Below are 6747 nucleotides of genomic sequence, written 5' to 3'. Positions count from 1 at the left end.
GCCTATGAGTTTTGAGCTTAATTGTATGGTTACATTCAAACCATAATATTTTATTCCTGTGTGTTTCGTCCTTCCTTTTTATTCTGGTGTTCTTTACTTTGTTTTAATCTATATGTCCGATTATAGAATATAGATTCATACCAAGAAAGTGATTGAGGCCATTGTTTGATTCTAGCTCACTTATCCCAAATTAGCCTACCTTTTACATCACCCTTGTTAGCCCCCTTGAGCCTTTAAAACCCCTCCTGTTCTATAAACCACATTACTAGCCTTAAGCAGAAAAACAAAATAAAAATCCCAAGTCGAATCCTTGGTTAGCTTAAGATAGAAATTGTGTAATTGTTTAAATGTGGGGAACCTTATGGGAACATGGATGATAGAAACAAAGGTAGAAAGTTAAAAAGAATAAAAACATTTCAAAATAAAATTTGGGAAGCATGCTCATGTGAAATCAAAGCAATTAAATTACCATGTGCATTAAAAAAAATAAATAATAAATAATAATAATTTTATTTTTCAGTATTTGAATAAAGGGGATACAAAAGAATCCCCCAAATGCAAAATAAAGCAATGCACATGGGACAAAATTAAAATTAAGGCATGAGCATGTAACATAAAAAGTGGGAAAAATTGGGTAAATAGGTAAAGAAACCTTTGAATTACAAAATATGTATGTTAGGTGAGATCTTAGACTAATCAAGGATTCACTTATTAGCTCACTTAGCCTTATACATATACCATTACCTTTACCTTGGCCCCATTACAACCTTGGAAAAGACCTCATGATTTTTGTATGTCTGTATTCTATAATTGTTGATTGGTTAGAAGAAGAACAAAGTTATAGAAAGTAAGGATAAAAAGAAGAATAGAGTGATTAACCCAATAAACACTGAGTGACTAGAGAGTAAACACAAAACCCAGTGAGGGTTCAATAGTCATCAACATATATTTCTGCTTAAATTGTTAATTGTCTTGCAAGTTTGTAAAATATTTTTCTTTCCCATCTCAATTGTAAACGTGCTTATTCATTATCTAAGGTTTGGCTATGCATATATGATTCCTTGAGAATGTGAATTAATTTAACTACATGTAAGTTTTATATACAAGTGAATAACAATTAGAATTGCATGATTCATTTAGGTAGTTACATTTAGAATAGATTGCATTGCATGAGATTCCACCACTTCAACCTTACCTTACTCTTTATCTTAGATTTAGCATGAGGACATGATATTGTTTAAGTGTGGGGAGGTTGATAAACCCACATTTTATGATATATTTTGTGCCTAATTTAAGTGATTTATTCAATCCTTCACTCACTTATTCATGTTAATTGCATGGTTTTACTTTCCCTTACTTATTATGTGATATATGTGAAAAACATGTTTCCTATGCTTTAAAAATAATTATTTTAATTACCCTTTTATTACCATTCGATGCCGTGATTTGTGTGTTGAGTAGTTTCAGATCTTCTAAGGCAGGAATGACTTAAAGGATGGAAAGGAAACATACAAAAATGGAAGGAAAGCACAAAATGGAGTTTTTGAAGAAGCTGGCAGCGACGTGAACGCATGGACGACGCGGCCGCATGCCTAGCGCGAAAAGGCAGCGACATGAACTCGTGAATGACGCGATCGCGCGCCACGAGCAAAACGCAGATGACGCGGGCGCTTGACCGAAGCGAACGCGTGACAAAGAAAACTCCAAATGACGCGACTGCGTGACCCACGCGGACGCGTGACAGAGGCCACGCACCAGAAATTACAGAAAACGCTCCCAACAATTTCTGAAGCCCTTTTTGGCCCAAATCCAAGTCCAGAAGGCACAGATTAGAGGTTATGAAGTGGGAGAATGCATCCATTCAAAAAGAGAATCTCTAATTATTCACTTTTCATGATTTAGATGTAGCTTTTAGAGAGAGGTTCTCTCCTTTCTCTCTTAGGATTAGGATTTAGGATTTTTCTTGCTTTTATGATTGTCCCTTTTTATCAGGTTCAATTTTCCTTTTTATTATCTTCTCAATTTAATTTATGAACTTTTCTATGTTACAGATAATTCTCTTAATTAATGTTATTTGAGGTATTTCAGTTTATGATTGCTCTCTTTTGTTTATGTTACTGTTACTTTCAATCTGAAGATATTTTTATTCGAGTAGATTTACTTTTCCCCTCTTGGTCTTGGTTAAGAAATCAGTAACTCAGGAGTTATCAAACTCAACGTGATCGATAATTGTTATCTTTGCTAATTGAATTGAACTTCAATAATTTCAGTCCTTTCTTAGGAATTGACTAGAACCTGAAGATCAGACTAATTAATCCACTTGATCTCCCTTTGCTTTAGTAAAGGCTAACTAAGTGGGATTAAGACTCAATTCTCATCACCATTGATAAGGATAACTAGGATAGGATTTCTAATTTCTCATACCTTACCAAAAGTTTATTTTACAGTCATTTACTTAATTTAATTGCAATTTAAATTCACTATCTCGCCTTACTTTCAAAACCCCAATTTACAATCTTCATAACCAATAATAAGAACATACTTCCCTGCAGTTCCTTGAGAGGACGACCCGAGGTTTAAATACTTCAGTTATTAATTTTAAAGGGGTTTGTTACTGGTGACAACCAAAACATTTGTATGAAAGGATTTTTGTCGGTTTAGAAACTATATCTACAACGTGACTATTTTTATAAAATTTTTTACCAGCAAAAATCCTAACGTCAATGCCCCAGAAAGCTTCTGATTGCCTTAACATTGGCAGGTGGTGGTATTTTTTCAATTACTTCCACTTTAGCTTTATCCATCTCTATTCCCTTGTTTGAAATTTTATGGCCAAGGATAATTCCTTCAGTCACTATAAAGTGACATTTTTCCCAGTTTAAAACTAGGTTGGTCTCTTGGCATCTTTTCAGAACAAGTGCTAAATGGTCAAGGCAAGATCTGAATGAGTCTCCAAATACTGAAAAGTCATCCATGAAGACTTCCAGAAATTTTTCTACCATATCAGAGAAGATAGAGAGCATGCACCTCTGAAAGGTTGCAGGTGCATTGCACAAACCAAAGGGCATCCTTCTGTAGGCAAATACTCCAGAAGGACATGTGAATGCTGTTTTCTCTTGGTCTTGGGGATCTACTGCAATTTGGTTGTAACCTGAATAGCCATCCAAAAAGCAGTAATATTCATGCCCTGCTAGTCTCTCTAGCATCTGGTCTATGAATGGTAAAGGAAAGTGATCCTTCGTGGTGGCTGTATTGAGCCTTCTGTAGTCAATACACATACGCCACCCTGTAACTGTTCTTGTAGGAACCAGTTCATTCTTTTCATTATGAACCACTGCCATGCCTCCTTTCTTGGGGACAACTTGGACAGGGCTCACCCAGGGGCTATCAGAAATGGGATAAATAATTCCAGCCTCCAGTAACTTGGTGACCTCTTTCTGCACCACCTCCTTCATGGCTGGATTTAGCCGCCTTTATGGTTGAACCACTGGCTTAGCATCGTCCTCCAATAGGATCTTGTGCATGCATCTTGCTGTGCTGATGCCCTTAAGATCACTTATGGACCACCCAAGGGCTGCCTTGTGTGTCCTTAGCACTTGAAGTAGTGCTTTCTCTTCCTGTGGATTTAAAGCAAAGCTTATGATCACCGGAAAAGTGTCACCTTCTCCCAGAAATGCGTATTTCAGGGATGATGGTAGTGGTTTGAGCTCGGGTTTAGGAGGTTTCTCCTCTTCCTGAGGAAATTTCAGAGGCTCTTTTATTTCCTTTGATTCCTCTAGATCAGGCTGGACATCTTTAAAGATATCTTCTAACTCTGATTCGAGACTCTGAGCCATGTTGATCTCCTCTACCAGGGAGTCAATAATATCAACACGCATGCAATCTTTTGATGTGTCTGGATGCTTCATTGCCTCAACGGCATTCAGCTTGAACTCGTCCTCATTGACTCTTAAGGTCACCTCCCCTTTTTGGACATCAATGAGGGTTCCTCCAGTTGCTAGAAAGGGTCTTCCTAGAATGAGAGTTGCACTTTTGTTCTCCTCCATTTCCAGCATTACAAAGTCAGTGGGAAAGGAAAATGGCCCAACCTTGACAATCATGTCCTCAATTATGCCTGGTGGATATTTAATGGTGCCATCAGCAAGTTGAAGACATATCCAGGTTGGTTTGATCTCTTCAGCCAAGCCGAGCTTTCTGATAGTTGATGCAGGGATTAGATTGATACTTGCCCCAAGGTCGCATAGGGCTGTCTTGGTACAAGTACCCTCTAATGTGCATGGTATCATAAAGCTTCCGAGATCCTTAAGCTTCTCTGGTAAGCTTGTTAGGATGACTGCACTGCACTCTTCAGTCAGAAAAACTTTTTCTGTCTCTCTCCAATCCTTCTTATGACTTAAGATCTCTTTCATGAACTTAGCATAAGAGGGTATTTGCTCAAGTGCCTCTGCAAACGGAATCTTTATTTCAAGAGTCCTGAGATAGTCTGCAAAGCGAGCAAATTATTTATCCTGTTCCACTTGGCGGAGTTTCTAAGGATAAGGTATTTTGGCTTTATATTCTTCAACCTTAGTTGCTGCAGGTTTATTTCCTATAGAGGCAGGTTGAGAAGCCTTCTTGAGGGAGTTAGTATCAGCATTTGCAGGTGTCTGATCCCTCACTGGCATTTGAATGCCAGAACTGGACATGGATTGGGCGTTTAACGCCAAGTTCCTACCCTTTTTTGGCGTTTGAACGCCAGAACTGGACGTGGATTTGGAGTTTAACGCCAGTTTTTCACCTGTTTTTGGCGTTTGATCGCCAGACCTATTCCTCTCTGGACTCTTACTGTCCTCAGAGGGATTTTGGGTAGCAGGTTGCTCATCCTCTGTCAGCTGTTCTTTTCTTGGCTTTCTGCTGCTTTGAGTTGAAGTGTTTAGCATTTTTCCACTTCTTAATTGAACTGCTTGGCTATTATCTGTTTTGATAACTTCTGTTTTGTCTTATTCAATTGTGATTCCATATCCTTATTAGCAATTCTGGTCTCTTGTAGCATCTCCTTGAATTCTGCTAACTGTCTTGTTATAGAAGATAATTGCTGATTGAGTTCAGCAACTTGTTCCTGAGGACTAAAGTTAGATGACACTTCCTTAGCTTCTTCTTTCATTGAGGACTCATTACTTATGTACAGATGCTGATTTCTAGCAACTATATCAATAAGCTCTTGAGCCTCTTCAACGATCTTTCTCATGTGTATAGATCCACCAGCTGAGTGGTCTAGAGATACCTGAGCTTTTTCTGTAAGCCCGTAGTAGAAGATGTCTAACTGTACCCACTCTGAAAATATTTCAGAGGGGCATTTCCTTAGCATCCCTCTGTACCTCTCCCAGGCGTTATAAAGGGATTCATCATCCTCTTGTTTAAAGCCTTGGATGTCCAGCCTTAGCTGTGTCATCCATTTTGGAGGGAAATATTGATTCAGGAATTTGTCTGATAACTGTTTCCATGTTCTTATGCTTGCTGTGGATTGGTTATTTAACCACTTCTTAGCTTGATCTTTTACAGCAAATGGAAATAGTAACAGCCTGTATACATCCTGATCTACCTCATTATCACGCACTGTGTCAGCAATTTGCAAGAACTGTGCCAGAAACTTAGTAGGTTCTTCTTGTGGAAGACCGGAATACTGGCAATTTTGCTGCACCATGACAATGAGATGAGGATTTAGCTCAAAACTGCTTGGTTTGATGGGAGGTATACAGATGCTACTCCCATATGCAGCAGTAATGAGGTTAGCATATGACCCCAGAGTCCTTCTGGATTGTTCATTTCCACTTTGGTCCATGATGGAGAAAAGAAAATTGATGTGAATTACAAATTAAGATATATTTTTATTTTTATTTTATTAAAAAAATGAATAAATAAATAAAAAAATAAAATAAAATAAAGTAATTAGAAATTAAATATAGATTTCGAAAAGTAAGAGAAAAATAAAATTGAAAACTAAAATAATTACTTAATTAAGAAGATTTGAAAAACTTTGGATATGATTTTTGAAAAAGATTTTAAATTTTGAAATTTCAAAACTAAGATAAGATAGAATAAAAAGTTTTAAAATAAAAATATGAATTTTTAAAGGAGAATTCGAAAATTGATTAAAATAAAGAGAAAAGATATTTTTGAATTTAATGAAGAAAGAGAAAAACAGTAAAAATGACACCAAACTTAAATTTTTAGATCAAAACAAAGGAAACAAACAGGAAAACTTTAAATATCACGATGAATGCTAAGAACAACTTTTGAAAAATTTTTAAGAAAACAAAAACACAAAGGACACCAAACTTAAAAATTTTTATATTCTGAGCACTAATAATTCGAAAAAAATTGAAAGAAAAATAAAATCATGCAATTGACACCAAACTTAAAATATGAAACTAAACTCAAACAGAGAAACTCAATTATTAGTTTATTAAAAATTTTCGAAAAATTTTTAAAAAGACAAAATAAGGATTTTAAAAAAAGTTTCAACCAAAAACAATAATAGAAAACGCAATTTTAATGACTCTAAACTAAAAAGATAAATTTTTCCTAATCTAAGCAACAAAATAAACCGTTAGTTGTCCAAACTCGAACAATTCCCAGCAACGGCGCCAAAAACTTGGTGCACGAATTATGAATCACACTTTTCACAACTCGTACCACTAACCAGCACTGGGTCGTCCAAGTAATACCTTACGTGAGTAAGGGTTGATCCCATGGAGATTGTCGGCT

This window comes from Arachis ipaensis, chromosome B4 (assembly GCF_059453495.1).
Source record: "Arachis ipaensis isolate K30076 ecotype BB chromosome B4, ASM5945349v1, whole genome shotgun sequence".
In the NCBI taxonomy this organism is placed as follows: Eukaryota; Viridiplantae; Streptophyta; class Magnoliopsida; order Fabales; family Fabaceae; genus Arachis; species Arachis ipaensis.
The sequence above is the reverse complement of the archived record's forward strand: the minus strand, read 5'-3'. Positions refer to the sequence as shown.